Source organism: Sminthopsis crassicaudata, chromosome 4 (assembly GCF_048593235.1).
Source record: "Sminthopsis crassicaudata isolate SCR6 chromosome 4, ASM4859323v1, whole genome shotgun sequence".
Taxonomy (NCBI): domain Eukaryota; kingdom Metazoa; phylum Chordata; class Mammalia; order Dasyuromorphia; family Dasyuridae; genus Sminthopsis; species Sminthopsis crassicaudata.
In genome coordinates, this window is record NC_133620.1 from 81,377,756 (window position 1) to 81,399,723 (window position 21,968).

At 33.7% G+C, this 21,968-nt stretch overlaps 1 protein-coding gene across 5 annotated transcripts in view; it reads right to left on the reverse strand.

The window, feature by feature from the left end:
• The window catches only part of BRINP3 (BMP/retinoic acid inducible neural specific 3), a 510,141-nt gene that overhangs the window by 37,871 nt on the left and 450,302 nt on the right, over positions 1-21,968 (reverse strand). The gene's annotated exons all lie outside the window — the stretch shown is intronic.

Consider the following 21,968-nt stretch of genomic DNA (forward strand, 5'->3'; position numbering starts at 1 on the left):
CTTTAGTAATCATCTCTATACAGATGACTCAAAGATCTATTCATCTATACTAGTGTCTCTTTTCAGTTCTAGTCCTTCATGTATTATTAACATGTTGCTACATATTTCCCAATGGATATCATTCAACTTAAATTTAGCATATTCAAAAGAAAAGGCATTATATATATTTTTAATCTAATCTTGACTTAGTTCTTAGTGGTATAATTTTTTATTCTTATATGATTTATTACCATATCCCTTCCGGGAAGTGATCTAAATCTCTTCAGAACCTAAACATTTTTTCCCTACTTTCCTATTATTTTTTTATAAGAATACTTGTTCTTTTGTCCCATACTCTATGCCTAAAGCTACTCTACACTGTCAAGAATTCTATCATTCTTTGTCCTAGTCTCTGATGAAGTAGTAGCCCTTCTCTTGCTAAAGCCTACTCCTCAACTTATTCCTTTGATCCCATACTTTCTGATCTTCAGCAGTTGGATTCTTTAATTATTTTCCTTCCCTCCTTCTCCTGTCATGATTTTTTTTGAGAAAAGGGATATATATATATATATATATATATATATATATATATATATATATATATATATATTCATTCATTCATTCTTTTTTTATTCTTTTAGCCTGGTGAGCTTTGAAAAGTGATAGAAATATTAGAACAACAGGTGAAAGGTCAATGTGATTTTGTTAGTGTTAAGTCTAACAATTGGCTACTGTGGGGACACTGGAATTGTGTCACAGATTCTTTTTTTTTCCAATCCATTACCCACATAGATATCAATAAATAGTCTAAAAAAGTTTTGATAGAAAGGCAGAGTAAAAGGCAAGTACTCACCTGGATTTTCCCCAAAACCCTTCCAAATAACATAATAATTCCCTCAAAATAAATTATGGAGCAGAAGAACCAATAAAAGGATGCAGAGAAACAATTTTTGAGCCTAAGACAACTTACGATATTGGCAGGATAGGTCTATCTCACTGGAGTGAGAGTAGATCAAAGTCTGGGGCAGTCCAAGTCCCTGCAAGTCATCTACTTTTCACTTACTAGACCTCCACTAGAGTACTGGGGGGCAACTGAATCAATAGCATTATTGCCTTATGGTCTTCTCAGCCCACACACAGGGTGTTGAGCAACTAGTCTGAAGGAAATAAAGGGGAGCCATTGCACTGGGAGCAGGACTTGATTGTATTCCTTATATGTAGTTCTGGGTCACAATCCTAGAGCAAGGAGAAATACTAGCAGGAGTTTGGACTATGGTCAGAGTTCCAGGGTGAAAAAATGTGTGTATGGTCACTCATAGACTAGAGTACAGACCAGAAGAGCAGTAACCAAACTTCTCCTTAGATCATACCACTTTTGAAATCACTGAAAACTTTCAGAAATTCACAACTTGCTTTTAAGGTAGCTGTACAAAATTTTAAAACTTTACATAGTGCATCTTCCACCCTAGGAACAGAGGCCGACCTAGGCATCAACTTAAAAGTTAATAAATGGGCTGGAAAATGAAAACAAACAAATCTAACAATAGAAAGTTACTATGGTGACAGGAAGGATCAAAGCACAAAGACCACAAAGAAATCAAAGCAGCTACATACAAAGCCTAAAAGAATTGGTCTTAAGTTCTAAAAGATCTCAAAGGGGATTTCAAATATCACATAAGAGGGGTAAAGAAAAAAATAAATTAGTTTGATGCACGAAAACTGTTAAAAAAAAAAAAAAGAATAAAAAACTTGATAAAGGAGACACAATAAACACAAAGGAAAAAACTGACCTTAAAAAAGCAGAATTGGTCAAATTGGAAAAGGAAATACAAAAGCTCCCTAAGAAAAAATCATTCCTTAAAATTAGAATTCCTTAATACATGGAGTCATAATTTAAGAATAATTGGATTATGTAAAAGCCATGATCAAAAAGAAAAGAACTAAGATATATTTCAAGTAATTATCACAGAAAACTGTCCCAATATACTAAAAGTCAGAAGATGAAATAGAAATTGAAAGGGTCTACCAATCACCCTCTAAAATAAGTTACAGAATGAAAAAACTCCTGGAAATAGTATAGCTAAATTTCAGAGCTTCCAGATCAAGGAGAAAATATCACAAGCAGCTAGAAAGAAATAATTCAGATATCATGGAGCCACAGTTAGAATAAAACAAGATTTAGCATTTTCTACTATAAAGGATAAGAGGGCTTGGAATATCATATTCTAGAGGGCAAATGAGTTAAAATTTTATGAATGATCACCTACCCAGTAAAATTGAATATAAACCTTCAAGGGAAAATACTGGATATTTAATGAAACTGATGACTTTCAAACATTCCTGATGAAAAGATCTGAGCTGAATAGAAAAATGAGTCTTTCAAATACAAAACTCAAGAGAAACATAAAAATATAAAAAACAAGGAAATATTCTGATTATGTCAAACTCATATTCAAGAGATTCAGTATCTATTATTTCTGAGACAAAAATACAACTTCCTGTATTTGAAATTTAAGCCCTTAAAATCTGGTTGCAATCTATCTTTCCAGGATGATTTCACATTGGCCCCCAAAATGAACTTTAAGTTATGGCCAAAATGATCTATTTACGGTTACCCATGATAACTTTTTCATCCTTTATGTCTATTCTTTTCAATGATAGTGTGTAAGTTCCATGAGAGTAGAGACATTTTAATTTTTAATCTTTTTGTATCTTCAGTAACTATAATAGTATTTAAGACAAAAAAAACAGTGTTTATTGAATAAATGAATAAATATGAATAAATAAATGGATAAAGTTGCTTTCATACAGTCTTACCCCCCTAACACACATACACACACACACACACACACACACACACACACACACACACACACACACATACCCCTTATGCCTGGAATATCTCTTCATTTCCAACTCTTCAAATCTCTAGTTTTTTGATTAAGACTATCACCTAGAATGTACCTTTATTGATCCACTCAGAAATGAGTACCTTCCTTCCCTTAAATTAATTTGTAGTTATTTATATTTAATTCTCTGTATGTGCAGTATTCCCCACAAGAATAAAAGTGCCTGGGGATCAGTCTGTGATTCATTTCTGTATTTAAATCTTCAGCATTCTAAAACAGTTTTTTTGAATATAGTAGATGATTTCAAAAATGCTTAGTTAATTTAGCAGCATTTGTCAAATTTGAGAAAAGACTTCCTAACATTGATTCCTGATCCAAAATAAACTTAGCATTCCAAAGTGCATAACAATTTCAACTCAATCATAATATAAGAAATAATAAAAACATCTGGCTCTTAAAAGTTTATAAAAGCTAGAAATAAATACAAAAATTAGATCTTATAAAATATTTCTCTAATCTCAGCTAAATTTTAAAATGGTAGCACATATGTATATTTATACATATGCATATATATATATATATGTATATATATATATATATATATATATATACACACACACATAAATTGTCAGTATCTATCTAGAGATAGAAAAAGAGAATCATAAGGGTCCTAATGATTAGGATTCAAGTTATATAATTTTGACTTGACAGTTTAATCATTTACACTTTAAAAATACAGAATTACACATATTTAAATTGTATATGAGTTCTAAAAAACATCTACTGAGGCACAGAAAGGATATAATTTTCATAGTTGTTTGTGGCAGAGAGGGGCTGAGGGTGGTATAACTGACCCTGGATGAAATCACAGTTTGTTTAAGAATAAATTACATACAAATAAGCAAGTTCTGACCACATGGTAACCTAAAAGAAAAAATGTATCAGATGTCACAACAAACTTGATCTAAATATGAATCCCATAATTATAGGGAACTGGCATTAAATGATAAATGCATCATAGTCAATATATTAAAAAAAAAAAAAAACAACAACAAAACTATGAGACATGAGATGTCATCCCACCCATCAACTTTTCACTTACTATACCTCGACTAGAACACCTAGTGAGTTTAGAGATAAAATACTTCAAAATCCATAATGCTATTTTAGATAAAGTGTAGAGAATTCTAAAACTAAGAACACATGGACAAAAAAATTAAAAGAACCTGGTCCTTTCAGTCTATGGATGAAAAAAAAAAAAGGTGATAAACCACAAGAAAAGTCTTGAAAGTCTATTATTGGGTGGGAAACGTGGAATTCCACAAGACTTATTTAAGCACTTTGTCATGCAAAGCCAAGTTTGATTATGTCAAAGTCCTATTTTGAAATAATTGTGTCATGGTTTTCAATAACCTCAAAATTTGGAGGGATCTAGACATCTTTTAGACCTGCTTCAATGTGTCTATATCTTTCTTAAAATGTAATACTTAGAACTAAACATAGTATTAGAGGCAGTCTAATTAGTGGAGAATATTCCTTCATTTGAAACAATGATTGAAGCAGCCTAAGAAGGCATCATCTGTTTTTGGTAATCATGTCACAAAGTTAGCTCAGAGTGATCCATTAGGGCCCTAGATATGTTTTTAAACAGTTAAAAGTTAATCTTCCTTCCATGTACCTGAAGTGGTAAATATCATGAAGCAGCTAGAGCTATTATCAAGTAAATTCATTTCGTGTGAAAATATCTGAAAAATCTAAAGGTACTTCTAGTACAAAATCAGAAGTTCCTCAAATTTTCTAATCCCAAGTTTCCTCAAACACAAATATACATATTTCTAGGAGAGAGCCAGATTCTTTGGCTCTTAAAAACTAGTCTCAGGGGGCAGAATCATGATAGCACAGGAGAAGCAACAATTGAATAATTGAATTCTATCAACACTCCCCTACAAATAATTTTTAAAAACTCTAAAATAACTACTCAGTTTAAATTTTTGATAGCAGAACCAATAAAAGGTCAGAGAAAGGCATTGTTTTAGCTTAACATATTTTAGGAGGGGGCCAGCTAGGTGGCGCAGTGGATAGAGCACCAGCCCTGAATTCAAGAGGACCCAAGTTCAAATCTGATCTCAGACACGTAACACTTCCTAGCTGTGTGACCCTGAGCAAGTCACTTAACCCCAGCCTCAGAAAAAAACAAAACAAAACAAAAAAAACATATTTTAGGAGGGTTGAAGGAAAGCTCTATGACACTCTAAAAAGGTCCACAGAAATACAGAATCACCATCTCTGGTACTTGGATGTGACTGGAGCAATATCAATGAGCAGTAGTAACTTCAGTAAGGAACCAAGAGGAAGAGTCAAAACAGATTACAGGTGTCCCTTTGGGGGCCCTGAGTACAGCTGGTGCTAATTGACAACTTTATTGTCCATAGGGAATTTAAGGATTTGGTTTCAGGGCAGAAAGGAGTGCTTGTTGTTGGCTGCAAGGGAGCAGGGACCTTGGCCACAGTTTCAAAGTAGAGAGGAGGACTAGTACTTACAGCTAGAAGAAAGCAAGGTTCCTGGTTGGTCACAGTTCCAGCAACAAGAGAGTATTATAACTGGTAACATTTTGGACTGCTAGCGATGTGAGGTAAAGGCCAGAAAAGCAGGGACTATACCTCTCACTGGTTCACACCAATTTGGAAACATGAAAAACTTTCAAACCCCCAGATGTAGCTCTGAGAACAGCAGCACAAAAACACCTGAAGCTTGAGATAGTGCCTTCTCATTCCCAGGTAAGCAAAACCCAACTTCAACATAATATTCAAAGTCAAGAAATGATGTTAAAAGTGAGCAAACAACAACAACAAAACTTGACCATAGGAATCAGAACCAAAATAATGGCATAATGGCAGAAACTCAATCTGAGCTTTCCACCAAACCCTTCAAATAACGACCCAAAACAAATTTTAGAGTGTCTGAACCAATTAAAAATGGATTGAAATAATTTTTCAGCCAAAGACAACTTATAAGGTCAGTAAGAAAGATCTGTTACATCAGGATGGGGCTAGGATACAGTCATGAGAAGCTGATTACCCAGCACAGCCCTGGCCCTAAAAATCAAGAACAGGCCTTCAGGGGTCTGAGTCAATAGAAGTTCCCAAACCACTCAGCCCACAGAAATCAAGGACAACTTAGAATATCCACAGGAATAGTTTATTGCACTAAGGTGTGAGGAGGGGGAGCAGCAAACTAGGAATGGGAGTTGAGAGCTATGAATCAACAATGGTGACAGCAGCAGCAGCAGCAGCGGTGGTGGCTTCTGGAGGTGTCAGCCATAAGTAAGGAGGTAGAACAGCTGGTCAGAAGGAGATTACAGGGATCTCTTGGCTGGCACTGAAGCAGGACTCTATTGCTTTGCCCATACTCAGATAGGAGTTGCCAAGCTGGCTGACAGTACCACTCCCCAAAAGGATCTTTGAAAACAGCTTCACAAAACCCTTGCAGCAAAACCTTACACTCTCCACCCTGGACACAGAGCTCTACTTATCAAAGAGTTAAAAATTAAGTAATAGGCTGGGAATAGGAGCAAGTAACAGCAAAATATTCTGATCATAGAAAGTTACTAAGATGACCAGGAAGATCAAAAGCATAGAATAGAATAAATGAGCAAGAAATACAGTTGGCAATAGTAATTGTGAAAATAATTTTAAAACCTCATTTCTCAAATATATGAAGAACTGAGTAAAATTTATTTAGAGCCCTATTGCAATCTAGTATTTGATAAATCCCCAAAATCCAGTTTCTGGAATAAGAATTCACTATTTTGACAAAAATTTCTGGGGTAAATGGAAAATAATGTCAGAAAATTGGCATAGATCTATATCTCATGTGCCATACCAAAATAAAGTTAAAACAGATGCATGATTTGGGCATAAAGGATGATACTATACCTTCTCTTTGGAGAAGGAAGGAATTTATGACCAAAGAAAATCTAGAGAACTTTGTGAAAAGCAAAATTGACAACTTCAATTACATTAAATGAAAAAGTTTTTGCACAAACAAAATTAACAGAATCAAGGAAGTATAAAGCTCGGAAAAAATCTTTGCAGCCAGCATTTCTGATGAAGGCCTCATTTCTAAAACATATAAAGAACTATGTCAAATTTATAAGAATATAAATTATTCCCCAATTGATAAATGGTTAAAAAAAATGAACAGAAAATTCTCAGATGATGAAATTAAATCCATTCATAATTATATGAAAAATGCTCTAAATAACTATTGATTAGAGAAATGCAAATTGAAACAACTCTGAGGTACCACCTCACAACTCTCAGACTGGTTAAGATGACAGGAAAAGATAATGATAAATGTTGGAGGGGATGTTGGAAAACTGGGACACTAATAATACATTGTTGGTGGAATTGTGAAATGACCCAACCATTCTGGACAGCAATCAGGAATTACGTCCAAAGGGCTAAAATACTGTGCATATACTTTGACCTAAAAGTGCTATTACTGGGTCTGTATCCCAAGGAAATCATAAAGGAGGGAAAAGTATCCACATGTACAAAAGCTCTTTTTGTGGTAACAAATAATTGGAAAAGGATTAGATGCCCATCAATTGGTGAATGGCTAAAGAAGTTGTGGTACATGAATACTGTGTAATACTATTGTTATATTAAAAAATTATGAACAAGATGATTGTAGAAAGGCCTGGAAAAATTTACATGAACTGATGCTGAGCAAAATGAGCAGAACCAAGAATGTATTGTACACAGTAAAAGCAAGAATATGCAATGATTAACTATGAAAAACTTGATTCTTCTAAGGGGTTCAGTGATTCCAAAAAATTCCAATAGACTTGGGACAGAAAATGCCATCTGCATCCAGAAAAAAGATCTAAGGAGACTGAATGTAAATAAACAATGCCCTGTTCACTTCTTTTTTGTTTTAATCTCTCCCTTGGTTTTTCCCTTTTGCTCTGATTTTTCTCTCCCAACACGATTCATAAAGCAATGTGTATTTAAAATAAATAAACTTACAAAAAAGAGTCCTTTCCCAAATGATAAATGATTTAAAAAAATTATCTATACCCAAAGGGCTATAAAATCAGCATTATCTTTTGACCCAACAATGCCACATTTAGGCATGTATCCAAAAAGAGATTTTAAAAAGCAAAAGGAATAAAGGACCCACATGTCCAACATATTTATAAAATCTCTTGGCTTAGGATAAAGAACTGGAAATGAAAGGAATACCCACAAATTGGGGAATGACTGAATAAATTATAATGGATTATGATGGAAAACTATTGTTCAATAAGAAATGATGAGCAAGATGCTCTCAGAAAAACCTGGAAAGTTCTCCATGAACTCATGGAAACAAAAATGTACTGTGTACAAAATAATAGCAAAGATGTGGGAAGATCAGTTATTTATGATTTTCTCAACAATACAATGATACAAGACTATTTTGAATTTTTATGATTAAAAAAAGCTGCTATCCATATCCAGAGGGGAGGAAAAATGATTGTCTCTGAACACAACAAATTGTGTCATGCTTTAATCATTTAATTTTTTTTTTCCTTGAGGTTTTTTTTTGGGGGGAGGGGAGGAGATCTAAACTTTTTCTCACAACAGAGTTTTTGAATAAATACTTTGCAAATTTCACCCATACATTCTCAATTTGCATATGTGTATGTGTGTGTGTGTGTGTGTGTGTCTGTGTGTATGTATAAAGATGATCATAATAAGATATCAGGGTGACAGAGAATACTAAGAAAAGAAAAAGACAATGGGAAAACAATTACAAGCAAAGAACTAAAGAAAAATGCTAGTTGGATTCTAAGCTCAATAAGAATTCCTGGAATCATTAAAGAAAGCAATAAATGGTAGAGAGGAAATAGAAAGGAAATGATAGTGATGCAAGAAAAGTATGAAAAAAGAATCTACTACTTGAAAAAAAGACACAAACTACAGTGAAGAAACTAAAACATGAAAATAACAATAACAACCACCTTGGTCTAATGGTAAAATGGGCATAGAACAAAAGAAATATTTAAAAAGCAGAGTTGGCTAAATATAAAAGGAGGTGCTGAATTTCAGGAAATAATAAATATTTATCATTCATATATTATCTTATATGCATAATATAATATTATAGATAATATTATTAAAATGAAAAACAAATTTAAAAAAAGAAAATAATTCCTTAAAAATTCTAATTGACAGCACGGAAGCTGATGATTCCATGATATCAAAAAGAAATAAATCAAAATCAAAAGAAAGAAAATAAAATATGAAATATTTCATTGGAAAAAGAGCTCATTAGAAAATATTAAACAGAAAAAAATTAAAAAATATTGGCCTATCTGAAATCTATAATAAAAATTAGTCTACACATACTACTTTAAGAAATTATCAAGGAAAACTGTCTCAATATCTTAGGTACAGAAGTTAAAATAAAAATTGAAAGAATTCACCAATTACTTCCTGAAAGAAATTACTAAATGAAACTCCCAGAAATATTACAGCTAAATTCTGGAGTTCCCAAAAATACTTTTAGAAGTTAGAAAGAAACAATTCACATATTATGGATCCTTGGTCAGATTCATATAAGATTGCATGGCTTTCACTTCTTTTACAAGAGTGGAGGATTTACAAAATGATATCCTTGGAGGATAAAAAAAAAAAAAAACTGGGATTATAACAAAGAATAACCTTCTTAGAAAACCTGAGCACAATCTTGCAATTGGAGTAAAATGAATATTTAGTAAAACATATGACTTTCAAGCATTCATGATAGAAAGAACAAGGCTAAATAGAAAATGACATTCAAACACAAGAGAACCATACAAAAGATAAATATGAAAGAGTAATCATCATAATAATAAATCAATGAAATGGTTTGCTTTCCTATATGGAAAATGAGACATATAGCTCCTAACTACTTTATCATTATTAGTGAAATTAGGAATATACAGAGATGGAGAATCTATATAGTTGGATAGCATGAATATGAATTCAGTTGGGAAAAGCTCTATTTTTTTTTTAATTGAACAGATGAGAAATAGGATAGATATGCAAAACAAATAGAGGTGTTGAAATTAGAGGCAATGAAAATTTTCTCACATAAAATAGTCATGTAAAAATATTCTAGTGACAACAAATATCAATGAAAATGAAATAATATTTAAAAGGGGAGGTTATCTGAGAAAAACCTCATTTCTCAATATCTGACTCCAATTTATGAGTCATTTCCCAATTAAGAAAAATGTTAAATAATGTGAATAGTTTTCAGAAGAAATCAAAACTATCAATCCTCATATAAAATATTGCAATTCACTACTGATCAGAGAAATGAAAATTCAAACACTTCTCAGGTACCACCTTACATTTATCAGAACTGACAAATGCTGGAGGGGATGAAGGATTATAGGTATATTAATAAATTATAAGTGAGTTTTGAATGGGTCCAGTCATTCTGAAGAATATTTGAAACTATTATATGCTCAAAGAACTATAAAAATTGAATACCCTTTGATCCAATAATTCTTTCTTAGCTCTGTACTCCAAAGAGATCAAATTAAAAGGACATGTACAAAAATATGTACAACAACTCTTTTTGTGCTGGCAAAGAATTTGAAATTGAAGGTTTGCTTATCATTTGGGGAATGGCTACAAGAAGTTGTGACATATTGCAAGAGAAGAAATGATTAGAGGGGAGAAGTTTCAGAAAAACAACAAACATGATATCATCTCTATGAACTCAAAATGACAATGACAGAGAGATTATTTTGCACATAATAATGATCAATTTTGAAAGACTTGGCTAACCTACAATCAATACAATGATCCAAGATGAAAAAAAGCCTATCCACCTCCAAAGAGAGAACTGATAATCTCTGAGGGTAAATTTCAATGTAATTTTCTCACTTTCTTTATTAGTCACTTTTGGTGATATGAGTAACATGGAAATGTGTTTCACAAGTATCATCATTTTTTCCTTTCCTTTTCAATAGTGGTAGCAGGGGGATGTAAAAGGGGAAAATAAGAGATTTTTAGAATTCAAAAGTTAAAAAGAATGCAAAAATTGATTAAAAAAAAAAAAAGAAAAGAAATACTCTACTTTCGTTAAAAACCAAGCAAGTGGGGGCAGGTATGTGGTGCAGTGGATAGACTACCAGCCCTGAAGTCAGGAGGACCTGAGTTCAAATCTGGCTTCAGGTACTTAGCCCTGCCTAGCTGTGTGACCCTGGATAAGTCATTTAACCTTAACTGCCTCAGCAAAAACAAACAAACAAAAACCAAACAAAAACAAAAACAAGCAAGTCTAATCTCATTACAATTTTTTGATTTGGGTTTTGTTTTCAATATGCCTTTCTTTCTATTTACACGGATAATACTTTACTTCAAGCCTTCATCACTTTCTGCCCAGGTTATTACTACAGAATCCTAATTGGTGTGTCTCTCTTGAGACTTTCTACTCCAATTTGTCTCTTTCCTGAGATTTCTCTTGAGAGAGGGAACTGATCATATTGCTCCCCTATCCATTTATTTCCAGTGAAGTTTTATTGGAATAGTGGGTTCCTCAAGTATAAATTATCAACCTTATCTTTAGTGTTTAAATTTTTTCCCTACAACTTTTTATTAACCAGTTTATTATACATTTCCACTTCTACTGTGCAGTCAAAATGGTCTTCTGTCTATTCCTCACACAATAAAATAAACACTTCTTTTTGTGATTTTGCACTTGCTATTTATTCACTGTGGCTAGAAGGATATCGCTCATTTCTTCAAAGATTTTATCTTTCCTTTAAGACACAGTTTCCACATCACTTTCTAGACAAATTCTTTTTCCAAATCTCCAAACTGCTGACATTCTCTCTCATTAATTACTATTTTCTTTACATTTTAAATATTTTGAAATATTTTCCTTACATTTACTCTGCACATATTTATATACATATTTTTTCCCTTGCTAAAATATAATTTTGGCTGAAGAAGAAACAGTTTCATTCATTGCTATTTTAGATCTAATGTCTTTCTCAGTGTCTGTCATATATCAACTTCTAAATAAATGCTTATTGAATTTGGCGCTATGCCAAAAAAGCTATTAAGCTGTGCCTACCCTTTGACCCCACAATATTGTTACTAGATCTATAAACTAAAAAAAAATTAAAGAAAAAGGAAAAAGAGCCATGTGTACAAAATATTTATAGCACGTCTTTTTATGGTGACAAAGAATTAGAAACTGGGAAGATGTTATCAACTGGGAATATAACATATTAATATAAAATACTATTCTGCTATAAGAAATATTGGAGTTGGTATGAAAAACTTGAGAAGATTTGATGAAGTGATACAAAGTGAAGACAGCAAAAACCAGGAAAATCATTTATTTAGGAGAGCAATATTATAATCAACTGTGAAAGTCTTATTAACTTTGATCAACACCATTCTCAACCTAATTCCAATGAACTCATGAAATAAGATATCAGACTCCAAATAGAAAGCTGATGAACACAGCATACATTTTTTTTTCCTTCTTTCTCTTTCTTGCCTTTTTATTTAGTGGATTTTGGAGTGGGGCATGATTAATGCCAAAATTTGTTTTGCTAGATCATATATATATATAAAACATATATATATATATATATATATATATATATATATATATATATATATATATATATATACATATGAATTTACATATAAATATACACATGTATAAAATGCATACATATAATTATTTGTTTCTCTTGCTTTCTCAATGAATCAACAGGATAGGAGAGGGAGAGAATTTGTAACCGAAAATAAAGCAAAATTGATTTAAAATATATTTGGTGAGTTATCAGATTTGGTGTTTCACCAAGTAAAGTGATTCAAATATTTAACCCTATAAGTGAAAAAAATATTCTTTAATCGGTATCCATTATGACATGCCATCCATGTGATGGATAGCATTTTCCTTTGTGAATCTTTTGTACTTGTCTTAGATCATTGTGTTGCTGAGCAAAGCTGAGTCAATCATAGCTGATTATCATCCAGTGTTGCTGATATTGTGTACAATGTTTTCCTGATTCTGCTCATTTTACCTTGCATCAATTCATACAAGTCTTTCCAGTTTTTTTTCTGAAATAATTTCTTATTGTACAATAGTATTACACTACATTCATGTCCCACAACTTGTTCAACCATTGTCCAAATCAATGGGCATCCCCTCATTTTCTGGAATTTTGCTACCATGAAAAGGGCTACTATAAATATTTTTGCACATGATAGTTTTTTTCCTTTTTTTAATGATCTCTTTGGGATACAGGTTTAATAATGGTATTGCTAGGTCAAAGTCCCATTGCACATATGTGAACTATAATTTGTGAGCATATATGTGGAAAAGGTAATCAAACATTTTCTTTCATTCATTTGATAAACGTTTATTAAGAACCTACTCTGTTCATGGCACTGGGAATAAAAATAAATAAATTTAAAATAGTAGAGGCTCTATCCTCAGAGAACTTATAGAAGAAGAGAAAGGAGAAATAGCATAATACACAGATAAGCAAATACAATTCATGGAGTAACAGAGACAAAGATGAGCTTATAAATCTCCCTGAGAACATGTCCTCCATTGTTAGTAAATATGAGCTAAGTAATCTAGACTGAATTAATTTAGAAGATTTTTGACACATATTGGTCATAGAAATATCTACATGCAGACACCAAATCTCTAATTAAGAGCGCAAAATACCAAATAATGTTTCTCTTTTAGACATGGGTGATTATTAATCTTCTACTAGTGCAGGATATGAAGATGGTATATAAAAGTTCTAATGTGAACTGTCAAACCACCCTATCTTTTATAGGCAAAATGGTGCCACAGGAAATTGGAATTTTCAGCAGTGCACATATTGTACCAATCATAAATTCTTATTCAAAACAGAAATAAATTAATCTTGGTTCCAATTCAGTTTGATGCCTCTGTATAGCCAAACCATGAGCAGTGGTTTCCCATGGGCTGAGTTCAAAGTACAATAAGAGAAAGGTAGAAAAGCTAATAGTAGATGAAATATTGTTCTCCAATCTCTTGCTAGTTATTGTCCCTTTAAGTATAACTAACTTTAATTTATCCAAGTCAGTCAATAATTAAAAATAAAAGTATCTTTTTAACAGGAAATGAGAGTAATTTTATTGTCTACTACATGAAGAGTGTAGAGAGAGCCATATTTTTGGTCATCTACATGCAAATCAGCATTGAACTATAATTTTACTTTGAAATGCTATATTATTTACCAGTTCTGCGGATACTCGTAATTCATGCAGTAGATAATTATAGCATTATGTGCTTTTAAAATCCATTAAAAGAGAACAGGTGCAGTTTTTGAACACTGAGAACAATGAACCAATCTGTGTTTAGAGTGGCAAGCCTTGTGTGAAGAATGAGGATGCCTTTGACAAGCTGAAGACTTTTAAACTGTGGTTGATGTTAGCAAACAAAAGGTTGTTTTTAGCTTCCTCATTAATAGCCTTTCTTATTCCTCTAGCATTTCTTCCCACAAGCAACTGCAAAGTTACAGAATATTTATAGAAAAAAATGGTTACTTTAAGATCACATATATTAATGATTAACACAGGTTTTGTTATTTACAGTCCTATCTCTTTAAAAAAATATATAGCAATAAGATCTAAATAAAGACAAGAAGCACATGAAGAAGACAACATTGTCTCTATCTTAAAAAAATTGGTTAAAATGTCTATGCTTTAGAGAAGAATAAAAAGAACGATTTTAAGCCTGCTTTCCAAGATTTTAACTTTTGTCTGTCTTTCCATACAGATATGTATATATATGTAGAAAGAATAGGTTATAACTAGCACCACTTAAGAAAAAAAAAATTGTGTTGTTAAAAAAATTGTTCATCATAGTCAGTGACTTTTGGTTCCTTCTTTCAGCCTTAATTTTTACCATCTTCCTTTTCAAATATCTTGTGCCTTCCTACCACCTCTTTTTTTTTTTGAAATTTTTTTAAATTTTTGAAACATATGCACTGATAATTTTTCAACATTGACCCTTGCATAGCCTTGTATTCCCAATTTCCCCCTTCTTCTCCCCACTCCCTCCCTTAAATGGCAAGCAACCCAATATATGTTATACATGTTAAAATGTATGTGAAATCCAATATCTGTAAAAATATCTATACAATTATCTTATTGCATAAGAAAAATCAGATCAAAAAGAAAAGAAAGCAAGTAATAAAACAAAATGCAAGAGGACAATAACAAATAAGAGTGAAAATGCTATGTTGTGATCCACATTCAGTTCCCACAATCCTCTCTCTATGTGTAAATTCTATTTATCTTTATTCATCACAAGATCCCTGGAACTGGCCTCAATCATCTCATTGTTAGAAGGAGTTATGTTCATCAGAATTGCTCATCATATAATCTTCTTGTTGCCATGTGCAATGATCTCACAGTTCTGCTCATTTCACTTAGCATCAGTTCATCTAGTTCTCTAAGCTGCTCTGTAATCATCCTGCTGATCCTTTCTTATAGAACAATAATATTTCATATCATTCATATACCATAATTTATTCAGCCATTCTGCAATTGATGTAAATCCACTCAGTTTCCAGTTTCTTGCCACTACAAAGAGGGCTGCCGCAAACATTTTTGCACATATGGGTCCCTTTCCTTCCTTTAAGATCTCTTTGGGATATAAGCCCAGTAGTAGCACTGCTGGGTCAAAGGATATGCACAGTTTGATAACTTTTTGAGCATAGTTCCATATTATTTTCCATAATGGCTGGATCCATTCATAATTCCATCAACAATGAATTAGTGTCCCAGTGTTCCCACATCCCCTCCAACAATCATCATTATCTTTTCCTGTCATCTTAGCCAATTTCATCTCTGTCTTCTCTGGAGCTTCATAACTATATTATTTATGTTGTTTTTTTTTTCCCACACAGTTGAATGCTGCAAAGTTTTCTTCATATCTATTACTACTTATCTCATCAAAATCTTCTTTTGATGAAGAGGAGAGGCAAAAAGTTGCAGGGTTGGGGGAGATGAATATTTACTTCCAGCTAATAATGAGAGAAAATTGAGTAACTAGAAAATTTCAATAGGTTGGGGAAGTGTTTTTTTTTTTTTCCATTTTTCCTATTCCCTCAGGTTATATGATGTATGTGTTGGAGCTGAGGGTTGATCAAATAAAACAGCATACTGAAAGGAATGTAAGCTTTGTGATGGTAGGGATATTCTCACTTTCTTTTTTTAATTGCCAGCACTTGGTTATTTACTGTATAAGAGTATTATAATACATTCTTATACCATAATTTGTTCAGCCACTCTTCAGTTGTTGGTCACCCACTTAGTTCTTTGCCATCACAGAAAGTTCCTATAATTTTATACATTCCATTCTAAAATGGGGTCACAATATATAGAGTTTCAGAGCAGGACTGAGTTAGCTAATTAATATGATAATGCTTCCACAGAACATAATCCTCAATTAAAATCTCCTTAAAAAGAATATCTAATGATACCAATAAAACATCAAATCATACTAGTGATAGGCACATGGAAATGATATATACCTAAAATAAATGTTTTGTAAATGCAAAGAGATAGCTTTATCTTTATGATAAAATGTTTTGTTTTGTTTTCTGGTACCCTTAATTCATTTTCATTGCTAGGGGTTCTTGTAATGTGTCACGTTAACTTTGCTTACATTTCTTTGTTTTTTTTTAGTATTATTTTTCTACTTTTGGTCAGAATATTATTTTAACATTTTATGGATGCCTTTCATTTTTATACCAGTCATTTCATCTTAACCCACCCCATCACCCCAGTGAACCTTGTCTTGTCAGAAAGAAAAACATATTTAAAGCAAAGCCAGCTGACACACAACCATGGCTGTTAATGCATACAATTTTCATATCCATAGTTTCCACCTCTTTACTGAAAAGAGTTCAACTTTTGAATACAATTTTGACTGGTCTTCCATTGTTAAATGATATGTATATGTGCTACACAATAGCTAAATAAAAATTAAGACAATTAGGGAATTTCCTCATTTGTGATCTATATCAATTTTCTTTATTATCCCCTAACTCAGTATAACCTTTTTTTTTTTTTTTTTTAATTTTTTAATTATTACTTTTTGTCAGCTAATAGGCCAGCAATTTGAAATGCTAGTGTGGTATGGTAGACAGAAAACTGGTTTCTGGGACAGGAGGATTTTAATGCTATTTAAACCTCTGCCACACATTGGTTTGACCCCGGTCTCTTATTACCCCTAGATGAGTCTCCAGGCAAGCCAAGATGGTGAAATAAAGGAATAAACTTGCCCAACCTCTCCCCCAAACTGCTCCAAACTCCTTTAAATAATTATTCCAAACAAATTTAGACCATCAGAACATTCAAAAATGGAGTAGAACATTTTCCAGGAGAAGACAACTTAGAAGTTTAGCAGAAAAGATCAGTGACATCAGCATGGGAGTCAGCATGCAGCCCCAAAACCATCCCAATCTAGGCCCAAATGTTGAATTAAGGATAGTACTAGTGGTTTCCAGACCACTCAGCCCAGAGACACCAACTAGGACCTAGAAGATCAACAGAAAAGGTCTGTGGTACCACAGTGGGAGCCCAGCACACAATCACAGCCCAGCTGCAGCTCACATCCCAACATCAGCATGGCTGAACCTCTGAATCAACAGCCGTGCTGGAAGCTTTTGGACCTCTCAGCACAAGGGCACTAAGGAGAACTCAGAATGTCAGTGGAGAAGTTATGGAAAGGGGGTGGGACACTGTTGTGCAGTCCAACCCAGTCCCACCAGCAGAGCCCTAGCTCTGGCCAGCACACTAGATCTTACAGCTACAGTGGGGCAGGAAGATAACCTAACAATTCCAGGGCAGAAAAGAGTGCTTATGGGCAGATACCTAAAAGGATTTCTAAAAACAGCTACACAAAACCCCTGAAGCTTGGGACAATGCATCCTCCATCCTGGAAATAGAACCCTACTTTGTTAGAGTTAAAGGGTAGGAAAATAAGCAGAAAACCAAACCCCCCCAAAAAAGTTTCTAACCATTGAAAGTAATTGTGGTGAAAAAGATAATAATAACAAAGTCAAAGCTCCCACATCCAAAAGCTCCAAGAAAAATAGGAATTGGGCTCAGGTCATGAAAGACCTCAAAAGCGACTTGAAAATCAATTGAGAGATAGAGGAAAACTTAGAGAAAGAATTGAGAGAAGTTCAAAAGGAAATATCAAAAACCAATGAGGAGAAGAGTGCCTTAAAAAAGCAAAATTGTCAATTGTATAAGGAGGTACAAAAGTTCACTGAGGAAAATAATTCCTTAAAAAAAATAGAATTGAACAAATGGAAGCTAATGAATTTATGAGAAATCAAGATACAATAAATCAAAACAAAAAATAAATTAAAAAATAGGGGGGGGGGATGTGAAATATCTCACTGGAAAAATAACTGACCTGGAAAATAGGTCCAGGAGAGATAATTTAAAATATATTGATCTACCTGAAAATCATGAGCAAAAAAAGAACGTAGGCAAAATTTTTCAAGAAATTATCAAGGAAAACTGTCCAGATATTCTAGAATAAGAAGGTTAAATAGAAATTGAAAGAATTCAACAATTACCTCCTAAAAGAGATCTCAAAATAAAAATTCCCAGAAATATTATAGCCAAATTCTGGAACTCCCAGGGCAAAGAGAAAATATTGTAATCATCCAGAAAGTAACAATTCAAGTACAGTAAATCAATAGTCAGGATAACATGAGATTTGCCAGCTTCTATATTAAAGGATAAGAGGGCTTGGATCATGATATTCAGGAGATCAATGGAGCTAGGATTACAACCAAGAATCATCTACCCAGCAAAACTGAGTATAATCCTTGAGAGAAAAAGGTGCTCATTCAATGAAAAAATAATTTTCAAGGATTAATAATGAAAAGACCAGAGCTGGGCGGGGCCAAGATGGCGGAGAAGATACACGCAAATTGGTAAGCTACCTTCTTCCCTCAATACCAACTAGTTAAACCAGCCTCAAAGATAACGCTGAAATGAAAAAACCCACAAGGATTAGAAGCACAACTTACCAGCCAAAGAGAATCTGGAATGTTGACAGAAAAGGTCAGTTCCGAGGGTAGGAAAAAAAGACCAGCACAGACAGGGTTGGAACAATGCCAAATGGGCTGGGGAGAACTCTGGGATCAGAAAAGCCACTGAGATAGAGGAATCTGGCATAGGCTGAGAGCTCTACTCTGCTTATAAAATAGCAGATCAGAAGAGAAATCAAAGCCACTTTAAAGCAAAAAGCCAGAAAATATAATCACCCCAAACCGGAATTGACCTAACATCTATCTCAGCATGGCTGTGCAGCCGCCTGCTGCTGTCCAGGGCTTTTCCTTGGAGCAGTGAAGAACCTGAACAGCAGGAGAAACAGCATGGGGCAGCCTTTAATCCACATAGTGTGGGGCTCAGCCTGAGGCAGTGGAAGTCTCCCAGTAGTGAAACTCCAGCAACAGTGGAACTCCCACAGCAGCAGAACCTTCGCAGCAGGGACTGTGCTTTCCAGGTAGACACTTCCAGTTTGAGTGCAGGGGCTTTTTGCATCAGCTGATAATATCCACATTCCCATGGGAGGCTTTGACTAGGGTTTGTGACGTTTTTACTATTCAGCCTCTAGTCTCAAGGCAGTCGCTAGGCCACACAGCGGGAGTCCTTCACTGGGCACTCCTCACAATGCAGCCATGCTAAACACCTCTAAGTCATTTTTGGTGGGGAGGGGAACTTTCTCCCAGAGCTCTCTCTTAGCCCAGACACAGGACTGCTGCATCCTATCCCCAGTCTGGGAGGAAGCTGATAAATTTCCTATCCAAGGGCAGAACTCCCCACAGAGTTTTAACAATGAGTAAGAAGCTGAAGAGAATGAGTGACACCTTCTATACAGAGAAAGAGTGGGTATCCAACCCCGAGGAAGCTAACAGAGAGAGTCTCCAGATAACACCCTAAAGGGGAATGATACCTGCCCCCCATCACATAACTCTCTCCTATAAGAGACTATTAAAAAGTTCAGAGTGTTTGAAGAAAATGGGGAAAGGAAAAAGAAGCTATGATAGAGAATAACAAGGTCCTGAAATTTGAGATGGAAAAAATAAAGAATTCACAGGAGGTGCAGGTAAACAAAATTTGTGAATTAGAAAAGGTTAAAAAATCACAGGAAAGTAGGATTTCTGAATTGTAAAAGATAACAAACTCCCAAGAAAGTAGGATTTGTGATTTGGAAAAAGAAAATCACTAAAAAAAAAAAAAAAAAAATTAGCAAAATGGAAAAAATTCAACAGAGCAAAATAATTCATTTAAAAACTCAATTGGACATATACAAAAAGAACTAAAAAATGTGAATGAAGAAAATAACTCATTAAAAATCAGGACTGAACAAATAGAAATGAATGATTCATTGAGAAATCAAGAATCAGTCAAATAAAATAAAAAATTTGAAAAGCTGGAGAATAACATCAAATATTTACTGGGAAAATCTATAGACCTGGAAAATACATCTAGGAGAGATAATCTGAAGATCATTGGACTTCCCCAAAATTATGATGACAAAAAGAGCCTAGATTCTATTTTACAGGAAATCATCAAAGAGAACTGTCCAGAGATAATAGAAAAAGAAAGGAAAATAGATGTTGAAATAATTCATCGAACACCTTCCGAAAAAGACCCTAAAAAAGAACTCCACGGAACATTGTGGCTAAGCTACAGAACTATCAAACAAAGGAAAAAAAATATTGCAAGCAGCTAGGAAAAAACAATTCAAATATCAAGGTGCCACAATAAGGCTACTCAAGATCTGGCTGCCTCAACATTAAAGGATTGAAAGGCTTGGAATCTTATATTCCGAAAGGCAAAAGATCAAGGATTGCAACCAAGAATAAATTACCCAGCTAAGTTTAGCATTTTCTTCAATGGAAGAAGATGGACATTTAATGAAACAGAGGAATTCCATTTTTTTTCTAAGAAAAAAACCAGACTTAAACAAAAAAATTTTATCTACATCCACAAGACTTATGAGAAGGAGAAAAAGGTAAAAAGAATTCTTGAGAACTGTATCTCTGTTGTGGATATACAGAAAGTCCATATGGATAATTTGATTTTACTGATATAACATTAAAAAAAGGGAAGTAGTAAAGGGAAAGGGATAGTATCAGAAAAAGGGAAAGGAGAGATAAAAAGAGGGAAACTACATCCCAGGAAGAGGCATAGAAAATTTACCACATTTGAGGGAATTTAGAGAGGGAGAGAAACATTGTGTGAATCTTACTCTCATCAGAAGAGGCTCAAAGAGTAAATAATTGACATATTTGTTTTTCAGAGAATTCTCTCTCAATTCATTATAAGGGGGGGAGAGGAAAAAGGAAAAGGAAAAGAGGAATAAGGGAAGGGTACAAGAAAGGGGAAGGGACTTAAAAGGAGGGGGGAGGGATACTAAAAAGGGAGGGCTGCGTGTCACAAGTAGGGTCCATAAATTCAATACTGGGGAAGGAGTTCAGGGGGGACAAGGGGGAAAAAAAAGCATAATCTGGGGATAATATGATGGCAGGAAATACAGAATTAGTAATTTTAACTGTAAATGTAAATGGGATGAACTCTCCCATTAAGCAGAAACGGATAGCAGATTGGATCAAAGTCAGAACCCTACAATATTTTGTTTACAGGAAACACATTTAAAGCAGGTAGATACATACAGTGAAAAGTCAAAAGGCTGGAGCAGAATCTATTATGCTTCAGGTAAAGCCAAAAAAGCAGGGGTAGCCATCTTTATCTCAGATCAAGCAAAAGCAGAAATTGATCTAATTAAAAGAGGTAAGGAAGGAAACAATATCCTGCTAAAAGGTAGCATAGACAATGAAGCCATATCGATACTAAACATATATGCACCAAGTGGTATAGCATCTAACTTCCTAAAGAAGAAGTTAAGAGAGTTGCAAGAAGAAATAGACAACAAAACTATAATAATGGGAGATCTCAACCATGCACTCTCAGAATTATATAAATCAAACCACAAAACAAATAAGAAAGAAATTAAAGAGTTAAATAGAACATTAGGAAAATTAGGTATGATATATCT